Source organism: Carcharodon carcharias, chromosome 3 (genome assembly GCF_017639515.1).
Source record: "Carcharodon carcharias isolate sCarCar2 chromosome 3, sCarCar2.pri, whole genome shotgun sequence".
Classification (NCBI taxonomy): domain Eukaryota; kingdom Metazoa; phylum Chordata; class Chondrichthyes; order Lamniformes; family Lamnidae; genus Carcharodon; species Carcharodon carcharias.
The window spans coordinates 135,616,077-135,640,913 of NC_054469.1; positions in this window are offsets into that span (position 1 = coordinate 135,616,077).

Genomic DNA, 24,837 nt, shown 5'->3' on the forward strand with positions numbered 1-24,837 from the left:
TAGCAGAAGTACAGTCCCTCCAACCTGGAGACAGTACACCAGGAGGCTTTAGGAAATCCAGAGGGTATGACAGGTGAGTATTATACTTTCAGGTAACTAGCCCACATTCTGACTTGTCCAACATTCTCCTGCACAGCACTTCTCAAAACAAGTGACCTTGCAGCTCCACTCATTCCTCACTCTTCAGGTACCTCACCTGAGCAACTGATGAACTGAAAATTCTTTGGTTCCACTGTGTAGAAATTGTCAATAGTTACATTGATTTTCTTGTTTTATTTTGGGATCATTTTGAGACCATGGTCATTTGGGCCCATGTCGCCTTGCCATGGTCATATTGTGGTTAGTACTCTGCATTGTGGCCACAGCAAGCTTGATTCAAATCTGAGTCATAGCATTGTAGATTGGCAATACTTCAGCAATGGTTTTCAAATCTTATTCAGTGATTGAAGTATTCCTTTATTAGCAAAATATCAATAGTATTAAATAAAATACTATAGAATATTATTAACCCATTATTAAATTAAAATCAGTTCACTTCTAATTGTCAGTTTAGTTAGCTCATGAAACCAAATTCAATATTCAATTCAAGATCAAACTAGCTGGCGCAATCCTTTCTTTAGAAACAGGGAACTGGCAAGAGACTCGTTAGAACTCCTTATGCTTATGAATAAGTACATCATAGAATCATAGAATGGTTACAGCACAGAAGGAGGCCACTCAACCCATCATGTCTGTGCTGACTCTCTGGAAGATTAACTCAGTTAGTCCTCCTCACTCGCCTTTTCTGTGTAGTCGTGCAATTTTTATCTCTTCAGATAATTATCCAATTCTCTTTTGAAATGCCACGATTGAATCTCCCGCCACCAAACTCTCATGCCATACATTTCAGATTCTAGTCCCTCACCATGAAAAATAGCTTTCCCTCATATTGCCGTTGGTTCTTTTGCCATCTACCTTAAATCAGTGCCCTATTATTCGCAATCCTTCCACTAATGTTAATAGTTACCCCCTAGCTATTCTGTCCAGACCCCTCATGATATTGGACACCTCTATTAAATCTCTTCTCAACCTTCTCTTCTCTAAGGTAAACAGCCCAAGTTTCTCCAACCTATCTCCAATCTATCCATATAACTGAAGTTCCTCATCCCTGGAACCATTCTCGTAAATCTTTTCTTCCCCTGCTCTAATGCCTCCCACCCTTCCTAAAGCGTGGTGCCTAGAAATGGACATAGTTCCCCAGGTTCACCATAACTTCCTTGCTTTTGTATTCAATGCCCCTGTTTATAAAGCCTAGGATCCTATCATTAGCCACTTTCTCAGCCTTCTCTGCCACCTTCAATAATTTGCACATGTATACCCACAAACACCTCTGCTCTTTTACTCCCTTCGGAATTGTACACTTTATTTTATATTGCCTCTCCTCATTTTTCCTATCAAAACATATCACTTGACGCTGCTCTGCCTTAAATTTCATCTGCCATGTGTCCGCGCAGTCCACCAGCCTGTCCGTGTCCTCTTGAAGTCAGTGACTATCCTCCTCACAGTTCACAATTCTTCCAAATTTTGTGCCACCCATAAATTTTGAAATTGTGCCCTGTACACCGAAATCTCGGTCATTAATAAGGATCCAGAAAAGCAGTTGTCCTAATATTGAACCTGGGGTATACCACTTCTTCACACCTTTCTCCAGTCTGAAAAACAATCACTCACCACTATTCCAATTCTTGTCACTCAGTCAACTTCATATTCATGCTGCCACTGTTCCTTTTATTCCACGGGCTTTAACTCTGTTGACAAGCCTACTATGTGGCATCTTATTATAAACCTTTTGGAAGTCCAAGTACACCGCATTAATTGCATTATCCTCTTCAACCCTCTCTGCTATCTCATCAAAAAACTCAATCAAGTTACTTGAACACAATTTGCCCTTAACAAATCCACACTTGCTTTTCTTAATTAATCCACTTATGTCCAGATGAATGTTAATTTTGTCCGAGATTATTATTTCTAAAAACTTTCCCACCACTGAATTTAAACTGACTGGCCTGTGGTTGCTGGGCTTATCCTTACACCATTTTTGAACAAGGATATAACATGTGCCATTCTCTAAGCCCCTGGCAACACACCTATGTCTAAGGATTGGGGGTAAATGGCCACTGCCTTTGCAAGTTCCACTCTTGCTCCCTTCAGTATCCAGGGATGCATTTCATCAGGTGACTTACCAAGACAGCCAGCCTTTGTAGTATCTCCTCATCATCAGTTTTTAGCTCATCCAGTGTCTCAATACCTCCTCTTTCACTATAATTTTGGTAGCATTTTCTTCCTTGGTAGAGACAGATGAAAATTATTCATTTAATACCTTGGCCATGCCCTTTGCCTCATGCCTAGATCCTGTTTTTGATCCCTAATCAGCCCCATCCCTCCAATTATTAGCCTTTTTCTATTTATATGTCTGTAGAATACTTTTGTATTCCCTTTTATGTTAGCTACCAGTCTCTTCTCATACTCATTCTTTGCCTCTCTTATTTCTTTTTTCATTTCCCCTCTGAAATTTCTATATTCAGCCTGGTTCCCACTTGTATTATCAACATGATATCTATCATACACCCCCCCTTTTATAAGGTAGACATAGAGAAGATGTTTCCATTTGCAGGCCAGGCCACAAATAGGGGCCTCAGATATAAGATAGTTCACTAATAATTACAATAGGGAATTCAGAAGAAATATCTTTACCAAGAGAGTGGATAGAATATGGAACTCCCTATCACAAGGTATAGTCAGGATGGATTACAGATATATTTAAGGTGAATTTGGATAAGCACATGAGAGAGAAAGGAATAGAAGGATATGTTGATGGAGTTATATGAAGGGGTGTGAGAGGAGGCTTGGACCGAATATCTTGTTGATCTGCTATAAGTTATCTGCGGAAGAACTTAAATTTGTAATATGGTCATAGCTGCATCACAATAAGTAGCAGAAACTAATCAGTTTTCTCCTCACGGTCTCTGTTTGTAGAAAGCTGACTCAGAATCACAGAATTGTTATGATGCAGAAGGAGGCCATTTGGCCCATTGTATCTGCACCAGATCTCCCAATGAACATCATGACTTAGTGCTATTCTCCTGCTTTCCCCCCTACCCTTGTACATTGTTTCTGTTCAAATAATCATCTAATGCCCTCTTGAATGCCTCAATTGAACCTGCCTCCACCATACTTCCAGGAAGCGCTTTCCAGACTCGAACCAAGTTTTTTTGTCACATCACATTTGCTTCTTTTGCAAATCACTTTAAGTCTGTACCCTCTCATTCTCAGTCCCTTGATGAATGGGAACAGTTTCTCCCTATCTACTCTATCCAGCCCACTCATGATTTTGAACACCTCTATCAAATCTTCTCTTAGCCTTCTTCTCTCCAAGGAGAACAGTCCCAACCTCTCCAACCTATCTTCATAACTCAAGTTTCTCATCCCTGGATCCATTCTTGTAAACGTCTTCTGCAATCTCTCGAATGCGTTCACATCCTTCCTATAGTGTGGCGCCCAGGACTGTACACAATACTCCAGCTGTGGTCTAATTAGCGTCTTAGACAAGCTCAGCATAACCTCCCTGCTCTTGAACATAACCTCCCTGCTCATGGCTCACCCTGGCAAAGATCAGTAAAGGCAGTACAAAATGAGGACTAATTTGGAATTTTCTAGTATTTTATGGTTCAGCCAATGCGAGAACAGAATTGTTTATGTTTTATCATATCAGCTTTTTCTTGTTAAAGATCCTTCAATTTTTGCTACAAAGGAAGTACAGTGATTATAAAACCAAAGCCCAACACTGTAACTCTTAATTAAATAGCTGGTTGCTGTAACCACAAGATGGAGTATTGAGCACTCTAGGATCATGGCATGCTATCTGGAGAGCAGGAAAGTTTCCAGTTTAAAATAAACACAAAAATGTGGTGGAAGTACTCAGCAGGTCTGGCAGTAATTGTGAAGAGAGAAACAGAATTAGCCAGTCAGGTCAATCACTTTTCATCAGAACTCTGCCTAGTAACGGAACACAAATGATGATTAAACTATTTCATTGTTCTAATTTGGAATCATTTTGGGGCCCTGGCTACCAGGTATTATGTAGAATTCTGTGATTGTATACTGGTTGGCACTTTGTGTTGTGGACACAACATCTTCCATTGGAATCCGAGTCATGTCATGTGGCTGTGAGCCTCGGGTTTTAATCACCAGCTGAGGTGTTATTTTATTAAAAATGTTATTCAACGGCATTGGTAGAGGAATAGGAGATAATATTAACCAATAATTAAATTGAAAAGTCAAGTTAATGACAGTAAAATCTTTATTATCCAGCATGTACAGGAAATAGGTGGTGCCGGTTAGTCAAAAATGCTGGTTAATGGACAATTCCATTTACCAATGGAATATAGTGCAATACTTGTAGCATGAACTACTATACAAGTATTCAGGAAGTAAAGAACAGTATTCTTTTTACTCCTAACCTTCAATGTTACATTAAAGTATAAAATTATACAATATACAGATATGGGTTCCGGATAACTTTGTCATTTCTTCCAGTTGGTAAGGTAACAATTTGTATTAGGGGAACATCAGGAATTCCAACTAGTAGAGAATTCCAGTTTGTAGCATGCTGGATAACACAAAGTTCATTGTTGGTACATGAATTTGTGTGTGTGGATACAAATTCAATATTCAGTTTGAATCCATGTCATGGCATTTAGGATATGCCATGCCAATGGTACTTACCTTTAATTCGGGAATTATTGTTTCAATCAAATGTTTTATTATTAAAATATAACTGCTTCATAGTATAAAATACTTGTTAACCTGGGCTAGATTTGATCTGAGTTTTTCAGTGAGCACTGAGTTTGCTGTTTCAAAAGACATTTGATAACATGTCATATCACAGACTTATTGGGGTTTTTTACCCATTTCTGGGCCCTGCACTTGGCAAGGATACCAGAGTTCTGGAGAAGTTGCAGGGGAAGTTTACTGGGATTATACCAGGGATATATGGACTTCACAAGCACTGCGGATGTTGGACTTCTGAAATAAAAAGGAAATGTTGGAAATGGTCAATAGGCTTTTTAAAATTCATTCACAGGATGTGGGTTTGCTGGCTGGATCAGCATTTATTGCCCATCCCTAGTTGGCCTTGAGAAGATGGAGGTGGGACATTTGAGTGGCTTGCTAGGCTATTAAGAATCAACCATATTGCTGTGGGTCTGGAGTCACATGTAGGCCAGACCAGATAAGGACAGCAGTTTTCCTTTCCCTAAAGGAAATTAGTGAACCAGATGGGTTTTTACAACAATGGTTTCACGGTCACCATTAGACTTTACTTCATTGAATTCAAATTCCACCATCTGCCATGGCAGAACATTACCCTGGGTCTCTGGATTACCAGTCAAGCAAGAATACCTCTACGCCATCGCCTCCTCCTGGCAGCATCTGTGGAGAGAGAAATAGAGTTATCGTTTAAGGCCAATGAGCCAAATCCAGTTCTGACGAAAGGTCAGAGACCTGAACCGTTGACTCTGTTTCTCCATATATGGACTTAGATGGAGAGATGAGGGAAATTGCACTTATTCTCCATACAGCAGGGAAGGTTATGGGGAGATTTAATAGAGTTTTTTTAAAATTATGAAGGATTTTGAGAGAGTAAATAACACAAAACTATTTCCTCTACTGGTGGGTTGGACAAGAGGAAGTAGATTTATGAGACTTGGCAAAAGAACCAGAGGAAAGATGAAGGGAATTTTTCTTTCAGGCTTGGAATTGTTATGAAATATAGCCCCTGAAGGGGTTATGGAAGCAGATTTAACGGTAACTTTCAAAAGGGAATTGGACTTATGGATTAAAACATGTATTGCTTCAATCACTCAATTATTAACAAAATTCACCCATTTCCATTCCAAGGATTTTTGAGAATTCTTTCCGGATGTGAATGTCCCTGACTAGGCCAGCATTTGTTGCTCACCCCAAATTGCCCTTTAAGCTGGTGGTCAGTCACCTTCTTGCAGCGCTACAATCCACCTGGTGCAGGTACATCAACAATGCTGTAAGAAAGGGAGTTCCAGGATTTGAACCAGTGACAGTGAAGGAATGGCGATATAGTTCCAAGTCAGGATGGTGTACGGCTTGGAGATAATCTTGCAGGTAGTGCTGTTCTGTTGCTTCTGCTGTCTTTCTCCTTCTAGATGGCAGGGTTCTTGGTTTTGGAAAATGCTGTTGAAAGAGCCTTGGTGAATTCCTGCAATGCATCTTATAAATGGTACACACTGCTGCTACTGTGCATCAGTGGTGGAAGGTGTCACTATTGATGGGGTGTCGAAAAATGAAAATGAATATTGAGAAAAGGGAATAAAAAAGGGGGTGAGGATGGAGGAGAGGGTTCATAGTCTGAAGTTGTTGAACTCAATGTTAAGTCCGGAAGAACATATCCGTCCTTGGCCTGCTGCAATGTTCCAGCGAAGCCCAGTAATGCAAACTGGAGGAACAGCACCAATTAGGCACTTTACAGCATTCCAGACTTAACATTGAGTTCAACAATTTTAGATCATGAACTCTCTCCTCCATCCCCACCCCCTTTTTCATCCCCTTTTCTCAATATTCATTTTTATTTTTTATCCACTTATTTTTATTTTTATTTATTTTCATTTTTATTCATTATTTTATCCCCACCTTATATCCTATTTTCAATCTTTTTTCCCACCACTGTCCCCTCCCCCCACCCCACCCCCACAAGGGCCATCTGTTGCTTGTTTATGTTGTTCTTTCCAGAGTGCTTACCCTTGTTCTGCTATTATCATATTCTGCTGTCTGACCTTAATGCCACCACTAGCACCTCCTTTAGCCAGTATCACTATCATTAACACCCCTTTGTCCTTTTGTCCATGACATCTCTGGCAATCCCTCCTTTGCCTCCACCTATCACTGGCCTTCTATCCAACTTCAACTGCTTCACCCCCTTAAACAGTATAAATTTCATCACATCTTTACTTCTCTTTAGCTCTGAAGAAGAGTCATACGGACTCAAAACGTTTGCTGTGTTTTTCTCTCCACAGATGCTGTTAGACCTGCTGAGTTTTCCAGCATTTTCTGTTTTTGTTTCATCTTCGATATGCCTGGATGCGCACTATGAAGCTCTGTCAAGCGAGGTTCTCTTCCTAGCGAAGGGACGATGACTCTTGATCCCCGCAACAAGATTCCATCTTGACAACTCTGTTTTTCGAGCATAGAATGATTGCATCTCGTCAGACACTAGTAATTTGACCATCCTTGCAATACTGGGTCTCGGATTTTAGACAAAATTAGATCCCTGTTTGTCCAATTCCTAATTTGCTTCATACACACAGGCCAGAGTCTAAGAAATTCAGTACAAGCACACCTTCTTGTGGCACTGGAGCATGTACAATGCTATCTGGTAATGGGAGATGACTGATTGTGTCCGCATTTGCAATATGCAAACCAGGATGGTGCATAAAGGTATACTTATATGTAGATAATATCAAAAGCCCAAAGTTAAATTCTTGCTGAGGCTATTGGTGGAATAGCTTTATCCTCACTGAATAAACCCGTTAATGGTTCATGGTCTCATACATATGGTGAAATGTCATCCAAATATCACTGATAAACCTTCCTTTTCAAGTTGTAAATAACCCTTCTGGGCTGCAGAGGGGGTTCTGGAGACATAGTCCATTAGCCTTTCGGAACCATCTTCCACCTTGTGTGACAACACAGCTCCCGCACCGTAAGGAGATGTGCCACAAGTTAATATTAATTCTCTTGATGGGTCATAATGTATCAATAGACATGTAATAGCTTCTTAACTTTCACAAAGGCTTCTTCTTGTTGTGAATTCCATGACCAACGATGGTTCTTTTTCAATAGTAAATGTAAAAGTGCTAACATTGTTGACAAGTTTGGCAAGAAGCGGCTATAATAATTAAGCATGCCCAAAAAAGATTTGAGTTCAGTTACACTGGATGGAGAGGATGCATCTTTGATTGCCTTAACTTTCTTCTTTACTGGATGCAACCCCATGCCATCCACCTGGTGACCCAGGTAAGTAACTTCTATCACTTGGAGTGTACGTTTCTCTTTCTTTAATTGTATGCCGGCTTCCAAGAATCTTTGCAAAACCCATTCCAGGTTGGCCAAATGTTTGGCTTCTGTTGACCGTGTTCAGAACATCATCCAGGTACACTACAACTCAGGGAAGTCCTTTCAAAAGACTGTCCAAGGTCTTTTGGAAGATTGCACATGCAGATAATACACCAAAGGGTAGGCGTGCATCTTGGTACAGGCCAATGTATGTTTTGATGATTCCGTATCCTCTAGACGTGCTTATCTGACTCTAGCTGTTTGTATGCATGGCTCATCTCCAGCTTGGTATAGGATTTGCCTCCAGTTAGCTTTGCGTACAAGCCATCTATCCTCAGGATAGGATATTTAACTGATTTAGCTGCCTTGTTCACAGTCAATTTGTAGCCCCCACAAATGCAAATCGTTTGATCAGGTTTCATCACAGGGACTGTGGGTGCTGCTCATTCCAAAAATTGGACTGGCTGGAAGATGCCTAGCTTTTCTCTGCATCCACCTTCTCCTTTAAGGTATAAGGCACAGGTCTGGCCTTAAAGAAATGGTGTATTGTCTGGGAATCTATATATATTTTTACTTGCAAGTCTTTTAGCTTTCCCCATTTGTCATGAATTAGACTGTCATATTTCTCTGGCAGTTCAAGAATTCCTCCTGTTCTTGAAATATTTCAGACCAGTTGAGCTTAATTTTCTGTAACCAGTCTCAGCCCAAAAGGTTAGGTCCTTTACCAGTCACTATGATCACTGGAAGCTGGGCTGTCTGTAACCTATAAGACACAGGTACTGTGGCGATGCACTTTACCTGTATTGACTCTCCAGTTTATGTCTTCAGTTGAGCCATGGTTTCCTCCAGATTCAGCTGCTGAGTATCTTCATTCAGGTATTTAAATGTATGCTCTCCCATCACTGCGGGTGAGGCTCCCTTATCTATCTCCATTAGTAGAGGCTTCCATTCACTTGAATTGCGATGGTGCTACGTTTACTTTTTACTGCTTTAACATTGTACAGGGAATAGATATCGGTATCGGCAGCTTCAGGTTCCGCTGTATTATTCAATTCAATCATATTGGTTTGCATTGCTTTATTATGTGCCCTTTCTTATGGCAGTAAAGGCATTCTGTCTCCTTGAATCTGCAGGTGTCTGGTACGTGGTTACCCCCACATCTCTAACAGATTAACGTCAGAATCGCTGCTGAAATGCTTCCACTATGCCTTTTTGTTTTCTGAGCAGCAGAGACTGTCTCTCACTTTCCTGCTGTGTCTCTGGTTATCACGCCACACTCGGTGGTAGGTTTCCACTCCAAATGAAGAAGGGCACCATGTTTCACATTCTGTAAAGCCTGCAAGAACCTCTCAGCACTTTCCATGGCTACTGCTATTTCTATTGCTCGCTTCAAATCGGTGTTAATTTTTGCAAGTAAATGGTGCTGACTGGCATTGTTGTGAACTCCGCAAACTAACAGTCCCACAACATATTATTGAGTGTCTCTCTGAAGTTGTAGTGATCAGTCAACTGCTTCAACTTCACTATATAGGTTGCGATCGGCTCTCCTGGGGCCCTTACTCTGGATTTAAGCTTAAACCTCTACATTATTACTGATGGCTTCGGTTGAAAATGCATCTTCATGAGGTCTATCAATTCGTTAAAAGGGTTAGAATGGGCGAGTTCGGGACTACCAGACTGTGGATGAGATTATATGTCTTGCTACCACAGACACATAAAAGAAATGCTTTCTGTTTCTCTTCCATGGTAATTTCATTCGACATGACTTAAAATCCAAGGTACTCCACATACTAGTTCCAGTCTTCCATTCAAGTGCCTTAAGGGTCGCCTCTGCCGAAGAGTGGCATGATTGGTGGGTATACTTTTTTTTCTTCTTAAGAGCTATTGTACTCACATGCACAAGGCGAGGTGCAGCATTGGAGTTATTTTACCCTTGTCGCCAAATGTAATGACTTGATGTACCCGACAGGTTTCCACTTGAAACAGGTAACTTTATTACAGAGAGCTCTTTCAGAAGTTATTTGTTCGAATGGGTCCATGATTATAAAGCCACACCCCCCTGGATTACCCGCACTTAGGACTCATAAGTCAAGAACAATCATGTGACCCCTATTGGCAAGTATTAAAAGGGGCTATAACTTCAATCACTATAATGAAGCAGCTGAAGATGGTTGGGCCTAGGACACTACTTGAGGATCTTCTGCAGTGCCATGCGTGAAATGTTCAAGGGTATCATATAAAAGGGTATTCTCAGATTTAGACAAACTTCAATTAAATTGAGGTGATGGTGTAGTGGTATTGTCACTGGACTAGTAATCCAAAGAGTCAGGGTAAGTCTCTGGGGAGTTGGGTTCAAATCCTACCATGGCAGATGGTGGAATTTGAATTCAATAAAAATCTGGAATGATAACCATGAAACCATTGCTGATTGTTGTAAAAACCCATCTGGTTCACTAGTGTCCTTTAGGGAAGGAAATCTACTGTCCTCACCTGATCTGGCTTACATGTGACTTCAGACCCACAGCAATATGGTTGACTCTTAAATATCCTTTAAACACAAGCAATTAGGGATGGGCATTAAATGCTGGCCTAGCCAGCTATGCCCATGAATGATTTTTTTTTTTAAAAATCACTGTTTAAGGTAGATTTAGTTTATTGAATTAGGTTGCTTTGTTTAGTGTTCATTACAGCAAATTAAATATTCAAATATATTGAACCAAATTTTCTGGTTTCCGGATTATTGGAGACCTTCCCTCAGCCTAAGGCTCAAAACACTCATTCCAGGTGAAATTGCAATTCTTTCAACTTGATGTATTGTATTCACTATTCATGGCCAGGAAGCCAAACACAGATTGGGTGACTGCTTTGATGAACACCTCAATTTAGGCCACAAGCGTGGCCAATCGCTACCCATTTCAAGTCATGTTAATTCTCTGCCCTACTCCCACTCTGACCTCTCTACACTTGGACTCCGCACTGTTCCCATAAAGCTCAACATAAGCTCAAGGAACAGCACCTCATCTTTTGATTAGACACTTTGTAACCTTCCAGACTCAAAACAGAGTTCAACAATTTCAGATCAGAACCCCTCCCCCCATTTCTTTTGGTTTTGGTTATTGAATGGCAACTGTTGGTGAACATCCTGTTTTTCCATTTACATCTCCTCTAGACCCATCTTTTGTTCCTTTACTTGCCCCACTACCATCTCTTCTTGCTTTGCACCATCATCACCTTTATCATTTAATCTCTCCTGCCTTCTTCCCTATCACAGACCTTCCATTGTGTTCTCCTCACTCTTTCCTGCTTCTGTACTTGGATAAAAGCTGTTACATCTTGAACATTTTCCAGTTGTAATAACAGGTTATCGACCTGAAACATTGGGCGGAATCTTCCTGGTCTTGCAGTAGTGGGTTTAAAGGCTGCACCAGAAGCCAATCAGGGCATTGGGTTGGCAGGCCGATGTGTTCCTGCCTCTGGGCGATCTTGCCAGAGGCAGATGAACAATAGCAGCGGCTACTCACTCAGTAATCAATGAAGGGTCTAATGACCTTCCTGATATCAGAGCAGACTCCTGCTGAGTGCCCAGTTCAGCAGCTCTGTGGAGGTGGTCACCTGGTGGCAGGCTGGGCGGCCATCAGGGCTGAAGGCACCATGCCCCAGTCATGGTGAAGGGCCACACTTTTGGCTCAAACAAATCTTCCAAAGGGGTTTCCGCTCCAATCTCAGGAGTCTACTGGCTTTTTCCCTCCTCATTTTTGAAATTTTACGTACACTTCTGAGACCGCCCTCATGTTGAAGTGCCCTCCCACTCTCCATTCTGCCTGAGCAGCACCCAGATCTCCCAGTGAGGCTGTCAGCCTACCAAAGCTGCAGGCTGAGCCTCCAGCCTCAGAACCCACCTACAAACCTTAATTGGATGGAGGCAGTCAATTAGGAGGCTGCCTCCTGGAACATGGGTCTGGAGGGGGCATTGTAGGCCAGTGCAGGGTCAAGCCGGAACTGGTCCTGAACCCTAATACAAACAATCATCAGAAGATTGCTTCCATAAACTTTGTTTCTCTCTGCACCGATGCTGTCTGACTAAAGTATTTCCATATTCTCTGGATGGATTTTCCGCCCCCGTTGGCGTCATGGCGGGCGTGAGTGGACAATATGGCGAGAAGGCCAGAAGTTGGTTTTATGCCCTTGTGAAACTAGTTTCTGATTGTCTGCTCCGCCTGTCAATGACGGGCTGCTTTTCCTGCTGTCCAGTGTCGGGCACCTGATTTCAATGCATTTGCATCTCATCATCTTGCCTGCTTACCAGAACCATGCCCCCATGCTGGATCATTCAGGCACGATGGCATCATTGCACACTGATGTATTTCCCAAAAGCATTTAAAAGGCGTGCACCTGGCAAGCCGATCTTGGAGGTCAGTGCACAGTAACGTTGTGCAGCACTCTTGAAGGTCGCCCATTCGACTTCAATGAAGAGGCGCTGCGCATTCGGGCAAAGGCACAGGCAAGTTGCTTTTTCCCAGCTGGCTGACAGTGTGGTGCTGGGGCCCGGGCTGCACTGTGGTTGGGATGAGGGAGGGGTGGGCGGCTGCGGCAAGGCAGCACGGTCTGATGGTAATGCACAAGCACACTTGGGGGCGTGGGAGGGAAGCAGCACTCATTAGGGGAAATCTTGCATTCAGTGAGCACTCTTCCGCAGCTGAGACGGTTCAGGGGAGCTACATTGACATGCTTGGATTGGGCCTCTAGCTTATCTGCAAGCAACATAAAGGAACGAAAGTGCCACCAAATGCTCCTGAACTTTTCACCTCTCGGGCACAGACTGCAAATTAATGTGTGCTTTAGGGAGCCACAGAACAATTGGACGACTGGGCAGGTTGTACAATCTCCTTGCGAAAGCTGGCCATGGTGCAGTCACTGGTGGAGGTGATCACAGCCCCTTGCAATTTCTATATTAAGGTTTGGACCAGTCTCCCCCATGGTTCAAGCTAATAGTGCAGCCTCAAAGCGCGGGTTAGGAGAATGCCTGCGCCTGAGCTGGGAGCACAGCATGCAGTCCAGTGGGCAAAGCTGCCGCCAATCGGTCAGGTGGGGTGGGGCAGAGGTGAGTGGAGTTTTGGGCAGCCATGCAGCACACTAAACTCTGGCCATCCAAGTGCTGGCTAGCTCTCTCTAGGATGCATTAAGAGGCCTTCAGACCTAACCAACAGAGGTTCTTAGTATACCCAAGCTAACCCACATGCCTCTCTTTCATCCTGCAGGAGGAGTACATCAGAATTATGGTGCCTGGTGACCTAGCTGTATGCCGCTTGGCTTCTGGGGAGTGGAGACGAAGCAGAAGAGAGTGATGGAGGTGCCTGGCTGGGCAGATGAAGGAGCAGCACCCTCAGGAAGAAGGAGCGGCTGGGGCTTCTGCGCACACTGCTAAAGGACTACAATGAGTCGTCGTGGGTCGGTGCCTAGTTAGACCCAGAGTCTACAGGTGGCACTTGTCATTCCTTTAGATGACCGAGAACCAGTGTCGCCAAAGACTGCACATGTCCAGGGAACTGGTCGACTGCAGATGCCACGTGCCGCAGGATTTAGTGCCACGGGGACTTGGAGGGCATCCACTACCAGTGGATGTGACAATGATAGCAGTGCTCAATTTTTATGCCAGTGGCTCCATCCAGGACTCCACAGGTGACGTCTGTGGGATCTCACAAGCCCCCATGCACAAGTACACCCAGGAGGTCACAGACGCCATATTTGCGAAGGCACACAAGTCAGGAAGCAAGACCGCAGGGATTTGCGCAAATTTTTGGTTTTCCACAGATGCAGGGTGCCATTGACTGCACTCATGTGGTGCTTGGATCTCCATGGCAGCCAGCAGTCAACTGTGTGAACTGCAAGGACTTCCACTCGCTGAATGTTCAGCTGGTCTGCGATCGTAGCAACCTTTCCTGCAGGTCTGTGCATGATTCCCTCCGAGTCCCCATGACTCCTGTATTCTCAGCAGCTCTCGGGTCCCTCACTTCTTCCGGGGTCCACAGACTCTGAAGAGTTGGCTCCTCAGGGACAAGGGTTACCCGCAGAGGACGTGACTGATGATGCCCGTGCGGCGGCCTCAAAGTGCGGCAGAGATAAGGTACAATGAGGCTCATGCTGCAACTCGCACTCAGGTGGAGTAAACCATTGGGATGTCGAAAACGAGGTTCCGGTGCCTGGACTGGTCTGATAGAGCCCTGCAATATAGTCCGCAGAGGGTATCACGTATTGTCGTTGCCTAATGCACCCTTCAAAACCTGTCACTGCAAAGGTGAGGGGGGGGTGGTGGGGGGAGAGGGGTGTGGAGGAGCTGCCTGAGAGGGAGCTGGAGGTCTCGTTCGACGAGGAGGACACTGATGGGAATGAGGGTGAAGAGGACCTCAAAGTGGATGATGACAGCGGTGAGGCCATTGCACTGTCCAGATGAGGCAGGCATGCTCGGGAGGCCCTCATAGTCACTAGATTTGTGGAGGAGGATAACGACATGCAGAGAGGAGACACCTCCCATTGCAGCTGTGAATGTTGACTCCTGTCTGGCTGTTGGCAGCGCACATACAATCTGTGATAAGGCTCTGGTCATGGAGACGCAGCAGATGCCCATAGTCCCTACATTCCAGGAGGATGATGACGACATGCAGTGGGGACACTCCATAGATCCTCACAGAGCTTATGTGAATGTCTGACATCTGTCTGGCTGATGACAGGTTGCTTGCGCTCTGTGAACAGGGTCATATCATGGAGATGCAGTGGGGAAACTTAAACTTCTCCTGATCCTATGGCATCCTTCGTGAGCTGAACCCTTCAAGACAACACTATCACTGGACACAGATGCAGATGAGATGGGGGGGGGCCAGCTGCACCTCGAAGGTGCTGAGAGCACACAGAGAAAATGACGGAACTCTGTGCCACTGGCCCAGGACATCCTGGCAGCAATGATAAGCCCCATCGAGGTACAGGCATGACTGATGTGTCCATTGACAGTGAAGGCGCACCATCAGTGTGCTGGGAAGGTTGCACAAAGCACAGGGAAGAGGCCCTGGACTGAGACACCTGTCTTTATCTTGTGCAGGAATCAAGCTTTTACGTCAGACTGACACGAACACTGCTCATCATAACAAGGAGCCATAGACAGGGTGATGTTGTTGGGAGTTTATTTACAATAGTCAACATTATGTCCAAGTGATTATTGCTTGAGCCCTTACCCTGCTGCTACGTCTTGGTGCTCCCCTGACATCCACAGCGGAGGTGCAGGCAGCCTGCTGACTGCTACACCCTGTCTGTGATGACCTTGGCGGGTGTCTTCTGGAGGGCCGAGACCTGGAGGGCTCTGGCCTGCTTTCAGTGTCCTGCTGTGTGGCAGTGGCACCCTCCTTGGCCTGTGGATCTGGAGCTTCTGGGGTCATAGGGAGAGGCGATTCGGATGGGTTGGACACTTGCAGAGTCACCTGGGTGGATGGCCCTTGGGTGCACACCTGCTGATCTTCTCCCTTTGGGTGTACAAGGGCCTCTGGTTGACTCCTTGAGGAGAAGGGGAAACTGGAGTGAGATTGAGCTGCCCCACTCCCCTCTTGTTGGAGGCCAATCACAGCATCAGCGATGGAGTTCAGCCTGTGCAGCAGTGCAGGAGTGATGTCCTGAACCAATTCCCCATGGTGACCACCAGCCTACCAGTGTTGACCTTGCTGCATTGACATGCTGGTGTTATCATCTCAGCCTGAAGGCAGATAGGCTCCTCCATTGTGCCTTGCAACCTGAGGAGCGCAGCGGACATCCCTTCCTGATATCCTGAGCTTGCCTTTGCAGCTCCAGCAATTGCGACATGACCGAGTCCAGAGGTTCCTCCTCTGACTTGGACTCAGCAGATTTCTGGCCTCCAGCAGTCCTCCGAGTGCCAGAAACCTGGAAAATCCCTGCCTCCGCCTGGCTGTGGATCAGATAGTGTGATGTGCTCACCAGATTGTGACCCCGAAGCTACTCTAGAACTAGGTCCCACAGAGGAGATCACTCATCCTCTTCCTCACTGAGTGGCTGTCTTCTTTTGCAGGGCATTGGCACTGACCACCGCTGTCACCACCTCCCATGCTGGATTGGTGACCTTGCTTGTTGGCCTTTGCCCAGTGCGGGAGTAGGGCACTTTACAGCAGGCCTCCATTGCATCCAGTAGGTGCTTGAGGGAGGCGTCGCTAAATTTGCAGGTAGCATATTTCCTCCTTTTGACAGCCCTCAGTTCCCAGCAGCTTCCTATTCCTTGAGGAGTGCTAGCTCTGTGCAGGGGTGGCCTTTAAATATGGCGCCCGGTTTATTGAAGGCCTGAGGTGATGGCAGGGCGGGCGAATCAGAGGCTGCCCCTCCAGTGACCCGGCATGTTTCCTGGGAATGCATAATTAATGAGGCGGGATGTGCCGGGAAGGGGATGATATGGCACAAAAACCCGCCATTGCAGTCAGCATATAAAACTTCCTTTTTCCCGACCACTGCCGCATTTAGGGATGACTCCGCCCTCTGTTTTTATTTCAGATTCAGTGACAGCCTGCTGAACCTGCTGAACCTGATAGGTTCCATTCTAGAGGGTGCTGGTGAGCACAATTGCAGCAGAACCACTGGGATAGTGTCCTATGCGTTTCAAAGACTAATTTTAATTCCCATTCAAAGCTCTGCCTCCAAAAACCAAAAGTGATATTTTTCAGTACAACCAAGTGTACATTGTGATATGCTGTCAAAAAGTGAGCATAACATTACTTCCAAGAGTGGGTATGCTATCTCCACTAATCTCCACTGGGCCCTGCAGATATTATTAATATCTTTATGTTTGCTGCTTTAAAAATAGGGCCCATAGTTGATTAATAGGCCTTAAGCGAAAATGTCATCAATCTGGCTAAAAATAGAAAATTCAAAGCAGAGGCAGAGTGATGTTGCATTCTGTAAATCTTCCATATTAACAGTGCATGCGTACTGTGCTAATCTTTACTGCGCAGGAACTGAATTTGTACATTTGCTCCACTGGATGGTGTGGTGCTTTTTGAAGTTATATACTGTTAATTCTAAATTAACCACTAGATGGTGCTACACTTCACTATAACAAATGTACATTGTGTAAAACATCAGACCAGTTTGATTTAGTCAGGGATGTTTTTTATACAGACAGATGCTTGCAGAATATGTGAGTCAACCGTCTGTGAGCTGCAACGGGAGGCACTAAATATCTTTTGCTTTTATTTAATCTGAACATAAGTTACTTTTTTTTTGCGAGCTGAAATATAGGGGGAGAAATTGGTTAGCCCTTTTCTGGCATGGGGATTGCAATTCACAGCCATTCCGATTGATATGGGCAACACAGAAACTTATAGCGTTGGCCTGAGCAACTGCTGCACTGCTTTCTATGTTTGAATGCTGCCTGTGGTTCCTGTGCACTGCAAGAGGGCCTGGCAGAGTTGTGTTTGCAGACCACGTAGCATAGCCAGCCCTCCTTTGTTAAAGGCTGGCTGCACCTTTTACTATTTGTTCATGGGAAATGGGGGGATAAGGACGGCAGATTTCCTTCCCTAAATGACATTAGTGAGCCAGATGGGTTTTTACAATAATCGACAATGGTTTCATGGTCATCATCAGACTTTTAATTCCAGATTTTTTTAAAATTCAAATTTCACCATCTGCAGCGGTGGGATTCAAACTCAGGTCCCAAAGCATTACTCTGGCTCTCTGGGACACCAGCCCAGTGACAATACCACTCTGCCAATACCTCCCTTTTAAGGATGTTGCACAGAAGTATTGCTGCAATGTAAATGATTACAAAATAAACATGAGGCTAGAGGGTTCCATAATGATGGATATGGTACTGGAAGTGGTGCAAATGGGCTGGAGGAGAAACACCAATGGACCTACAGAGGCCCTCAACCACCATCCTTCGAAGGGATTAGGAGTAGGTGATCAAGAAGGTCAAATTGCAGAGGTGGGATCCGAGGACCTGGCAGCAGTGTCACAAGAAGTCTAATAATCTCATGTGGGTTGTGTACATCAGTGAATACATCTTCTCATGACATCTCCTATCCACCACAACACCAGCCTCTCAGACTGCTTAATGCACAGAGAAGCAGCTCCCTCGGACCCAGGACTGACACCTAACATCCAAGTATTCCATCTCACCCTCACACACATATTCCAATGATGCCAACCTCACAGCCACCTCTCACTGCCTCTGTATTCCTCAAATTATTCAACTATAGCAGGCACACCACCTGAAAACAGTGCTACATAACCACTGACATTCTACCCCATCTCATGCACGGCATGGTCCTCTGCATAATGGGTCTGGCTGTGATGGGGTCTGTTGCATCTAATGCCACTGAGAACATTCAGAATAATGTCACGTTCCTGCAGTATGCCCCTTCTCAACTCGTAGCTTATCCTCATCCTGCTGAGGGGCACAATATGTAAGCTGTTGTTGGGGTGACCATGGACTCCTGTTTCCCACCCCAATCCCTTTTTCCTCACACCAACCTTCCTCTTTCTGATTTTCTGCTTTTGCCTGCCCCACAGCAGCCCCAGGCGGGGGAAGGAGAACAACAGCTCAGCACTGAATAAGCGGCCCCATCTCTTGACGTGGCTCCTTAATCCAGCTCCACAAGTATTCAGGCAAAACTCCTGCAAAATCAACCATGATGTGTTCTGGGTCCTTTTATCTTGATTAAAGCACAGAAGATCTGCAGTCTTTTTCAGGTTGGAAAGAAGTAACTAGTGGAGTGCCAGAAGGATCAGCCCTAGGGCCTCAATTATTTACTATCTATATTAATGACTTGGAGGAGGGAGCAGAGTGTAATGTATCCAAATTTGCTGATGATACAAAAATAGGTGGGAGGGCATGTTGTGATGAGGACATAAGGAATCTGCAAGGGCATATGGACAGGTTGAGTGAGTGGGCAAAAACTTGGCAGATGGAGTTTAATGTAGCAAAGTGTGAGGCCATGCACTTTGGTAGGAAAAATCAAAAGGCAGACTATTATTTAAATGGAGAGAGACTCCAAAAATTGCAGCACAGAGGGATCTGGGTGTTCTTGTGCATGAAACACAAAAATTTAGCAGGTAATTAAGAAAGCAAATGGAATTTGGGCTTGTTTTGTTATGGGGTTAGAGTTTAAAAATAGGGAAATCTTGTTACAACCGTACTGGAGAATATTGATGGCCATGCACACTGTGTTGCTGGGCCCATAGGTAGCCTCCTATCACTGTCAAGGAACATGGAAAACCTGTTTCAGTTTGGCAATGCGAATAGTGCAGATCTTGCCCTGTCCTTAGCCTCTGCTCCATCTCCCTGTCATGCTGCAGACACAGAGGAACAGGTCACCGACTGCTATGCATATACCTCTCGAACCCTATTCCCCTTACCATTGGGATATGACAACACTCTCTGGAAATTGCTGGAACTCACCACAATACCTCCAGAAACACTCCAGTCACTTCACAATTGAATGTGTCCCAAAAATTTAACTTGCCTGCAATCACAGAACCTGACCCTTTTGATAAAATGTTGAGGGCCTATCTTGCAGCTTCATACTTGTATTTTATTTGAGTAAATAGTGCAGACGCAGCCAGTACATTCATTACCCAGATTTGTCACATCAGCTGGTTGGGCTATGTGACATCAGCAAAAGGCCGAATCAGAGACTTCCAATGCATGCAGGTGCACCCTGCGTGTGCCCTTATCCTGATAGCTGGCAGAATACCACGCGGGCTGCACAGGAAATGGCCGCTGGCACAGGGATGATATTGTTAGAACAGTACAAGGGCTCTATAGTGTCATGACAAGCAATAATACCGGAACCCCAAAATACTAGTATTTTTTGCTCAGGCTTCAGTCCATTAATAATGAAAGTATTGGTATGAATACTCCAGACTGCTCTAATTCTAAACAACTTCCTAAATATGATGTGATAACATTTTAAAGAGGATTATCTGAGAGTGAGTGATGGTAAGGATCAGTAATGACAATAAAACTGCTGTTCAAATGGATTTCGTAAAGACATATTGTACAGTAGGCCTACAGGTGGCCAATTACCAAGGTTACGTCACCACATTTTCAAAGCGATCTGAAGGGTTCTATTCCTTGCTGAGTTGTGACAATATGGGAGTGAATTTCTGTGGGACTTCTCCTAATTTCCCACCATAATTTCAGAGGAAGAGACATTAAAAAAACCTAGAGAAATGCGTAAATACTGTTCACACCATTTTTCTGTGTTTCCACAACTCTTCTACTGAATTTACAGCTTATGAACAAACCTGGTAGATTTCTGACCTGTGTATATACCAGTTGAAAATCTTGACCCCCTGCGTCAATACACACTGAGGTTGTGACTGTGGGTGGGCATTACTGGGATTTGTTGAGAATTCCACCTCTTCTGTCCTCCTTTCACTTAGCTGCAGCCATGTCAGCTAAGAGATGTCTTGATTTTTGCGCTGGGCTTAATTCCCAAAGGTAATTGATCTTAGAGATCAATCAAGGTGAAAATGTTTTTAACTTGCTTCCTTGGCTCAACAAATTAAGGCCTCTATTGAAGTGGTAGGATGCTGTCCTGATTTTCTATCAGGTAATTGGTATAACGTGTTTGGTGTCGTTCGGTAGACTTATTAAGATATTCATAGTCTTAGGTAGTTCAACAGGAAGTATTTATTAACTATTAGAAACTATATACATAGGTACAGCAAAGATCCAAGCTAGGAGCTGTCTGCATGCTTGCTTCCACACACACTTCTGTCCAACACTACATTGACCCCTAAGTGCAGGTCATGTGTTCTCTCACATCACTGTGTGAGTGGTACTGTACCCAGTCCCACATTAACCCTTTATGTGCCCTTATACTACAGTTGGGGCTGGTGCTTCTGATATGTCTGTACAGGTCTGGGCAGTCTGCTCCAACTATTTACATGTCCCCAACTCCAGGTCTTGGGACTGATTCCAAGTCCCTTTCTGCTGGCATCCAGAAGTTTCAACCTGCTGCATTGCCAGTGAAGGAGCTGGGATCCTGGAATTTTCACCAACGTACAGTTAGCTTCCAGAAGATGGCACTGTCCAAACATGTGTTGAATTGCCTAAATATGGTGGCGACTTGATGGGTAGGATTCAGAAATAGAGAACGGTTTCAAGCTCGTGTCATCCAAGTTTGACTCATCACAATTTCACTGCACAAAGCAGTGAAGACTACAAAGCACTGGAGACTACACCTTAGGAAATAAATATTGGCCTTGGAAGGAGTACAGCGAAAATTTACTAGAATGATACGTAGACTCCAAGGATTAAACTACCAGGGGGGGAGTTTTCCCCATGTTGGGCGGGCTGAGCAGGAGCAGGCAGGGGTGGGAGCAGACCCAATCAATGCCTGTGATCAGGTCTGCACCGCTATTTTACACAGGCTGGCCAATTAAGGCCCACCCAGAGTATTTCTTGACTCCCGAGGATAGTGGGAGTCGGTGGGCGGCAGCGGGAGTGCACTGATCACCGGGTCTAATGACGACCCAGTGGCCTGTTTATACTAAGCGCTGACAGCCTTTGCAAGGCTGCTGACAATGGCAGGTAGAAGGGCTCACCAGAGGGCTGGTGAGCAGGCCAGACCGGAGGGTAGGCCAGGCTTTAGGGTAGGGTAGCGGGCCAGGCCAGGCCGGAGGGTAGGGCAGCAGGGTAGTGTGCCCTTCGGTTTTTGGATGAGTGTCAAGCTGCCCTCCTGGAGGAGGTGGCAGCACGGCAGGAGGTCCTTCTTCTGAGGGATGGGAAGCGGAGGCCTCCCCACCTGACCAAACATGTTGAGGCATGAGCTCCCATGATGTGGTATGACGCACATGGGTCCAGTGCCGCAAGGGATTCAACGACCACCTGCACTCGGGAAGGGTGAGTACCATGTTGGCTGAGGTCACTCAATGCAACCATCAGCCTTTCCCCCCAATGCGCCACCCCACTATAAAACTGCCCTCCACCCACCCCCCCCACACCCCCCCCAACCCTCACTTCTGGCCACAAGAAATCTGAGTGCAGTTACAGCATTGAACCCTTCCCAGCATATATCACTCGGTAGGTGGGCCAGCAGATATTGCCCATGCCTAGTTGACCCAGAGAGGGTTGAACTGAGATGGGTTCTGCACCCGCAGCATGTGTGACACTGACACCCAGTGTATAGAATTGGGGGCAAGCTCAAGGATCTGCACCAAAGCAGAGTGCTGGAACTGTGAAGCATGTCCAAGTCAGGGTGCTGACATACTGGGAGGGGAGCTCAATCCATCTGGCTGAGTTGGCAGGGATGTGATAGGAATTCAGGGACAGGCTGGACTAATCAGTGCTCTTCTCTCCTTTTCAGGAGAAGCACACAATTCCACGAGCAGATGGGGAATGGTGGAGGGCAGGCCCAGTTGGCCATCTTGACTCCTTTTGAACAGTAAGCCAATGATCTAGAGAGGTGCCATACGTCCAGGTCTATTGGTGACAGTGAGGTTGGGGTGCCACAGGGATGTATGTTTGCCGAGCGCTCAGGTCACCATGTGCATCCCAGCAGCTATGGCACTGCTGAATGTTCAGTGATTGAAGTTTGCAACATGGGTTGACCATTGATTATGGAAGGATGAGCGCATAATAATCCAGGGGGACAGGGATGCACATTGACATTACCTCTACTTTAACTAATCAAATGTCCTTGTTCTTCCTTTCTGCATCACCGGAGCTGGGCCAGGAGAAGGAGGCAGAGGGGCCACCTTTCACACCTGAGGGCCCTGAACATCTTGACTCATCAGCGTCACACCATCTCTGCCAGGCAGGCACCAGAGCACTTTGGTGGGAATTAGATCTTGGGCTAGTGTCCCGGGGTACAGCAGTGAGGGCACTTCACATTCGCTTGAGGTGCGGGCGGAAACAGAGAGTGCCCAGGGCACCAGCAGTCGGAGGACTGCAGGGGATCAGGCACATGCTTGGTTGGTGGCTAATGATGTGCCTCTGGAGTTGTCCGTGAGGCAGCAAATGCTGGAAGTGCAGCAGGGTATGTGGGAGGATCTGGCGGATACATGAGGCAATGCGTGGCATGGTGCCTGTGCTGGAGAAGTCCACATGGAGCATCACCGGCGCAATGAGCCTCATGGCCGAATGCCATGCTTCCTCTGTGGAGAGAGTGGTGACACTCATGGAGAGGCTCCTCCAGGAGACCAATCGGGCCTCCTGGGGTTGCGCTCGGGCCAGCAAGCCCTCACAGCGACATTGACCATAGCTGGTCAGTGCCAGTGTGGGAGATGGTTTGGGCACCAAGAATCCCAGCTTGGTGTTGAGCCATCTATGGTGAGCAGGGAGGTCCAAAGTGACCTCACATCAGCGCAGCAGCTGCGTGCTGTCTCTGTGGGCTCCTCTCAGGGCGCTTAGGATGAGGGCAGCAGTTCCTCCGCCCCTCTGCCAGTGACTGTGGTACCTGATGAGACTGCTGCTACTGGGGAGATGCCAGCTGTGGAACCAGCCGTTTCCTCCCAGGTGGGGCCAGCACAGGCGCTATGGGCTAGAGGACGGCCACCAAGGTCATTGAGGCCAACGGGACAGCAGAGTCAGCAGGCTGTCTCAGATGTCAGTGCTAGCGATGGGACAGCACCTAGACTTATCATCTGTAAGCATAAATTTAAGGCACATTAGCACACCACAGGTTTCTCACTGGTGCTTTTATGTTGACCCACAATGAGGTCATTAAGAGTTGGTGTGATGTGCAACACCTTTTTTTTGGTTTCTGAAGTTCATTTTGTTAGTTCATTAAATTGTTATACACAAGCATGGCTCAGGGTGATTCCTTACTTCTACAGGTGGACGGGAAGCCAGGATGTTATAAGTGAGTTGGTTGACATTGAGCTTTATTGACAAGGGCCTTAGTTAATGCTCGTATCCAAGCAGATTTTTCTCTCAGGAATCGAGTATGGAGCCTGCAGCCCTGGCATGTGTTGGTGGTCCATCTGTGGTGGGCTAGTTGAAGGTTCTTTGGATTAAAGCCTCCCTGGCATATACCCAGGTCAGTGTCTACCCCCTCAGCGTTCTCCTGTGTGTGTTCATCCTCGGACTCACTGGCCAGAAATTTTCCATCGGCGATTTGGGGCCGGGGCCCGCTCACCGATGGGAAAATAACATGGGATGACATTGGCAGGAACCCCCAACGTCATCCCGCCCTATTTAAATATTCAGGAAGGCGGGCAGACAGCGAAATCAGCTGTCCGGCCGCCGACCTGTCAATGGCCACTGGCAGGATGAGGTTTCATGTCTGTTTAAAAAATCTTTAATAAGGTTTATGTAGTATTTATTAACATGTTCCATCTCCTATGACATTGTCACATGAAGGGGACATGTTAATAATTTTTTTATTTTGCTATTTTTGATGTTTTTTAAACTGTCACCAATCTCCCTGAGACAGCATTTAGCCTCAGGGAGCAGTGTGTTCTTTCGTGTACATGCGTGAACGAGTGAACTTTGACAGTTGGGGAATCCCTACCCCCTCCGCACAGGAAGCACATAGCGCCTCTTGTCGGGCAGCCCGCTGGGCCGGCATTAATTGGCCCACCCACTCAAAATGGCGATGGGGCCCATTTCGGCGGCGGAGTTCAGCTGCCCGCCTGCCGCCGAGCCGGTGGGGCCCACCCTCCCATTGAGGGCTAAATTCTGCCCACTGCGTGCAGCCGGAGCAAATATGTCTA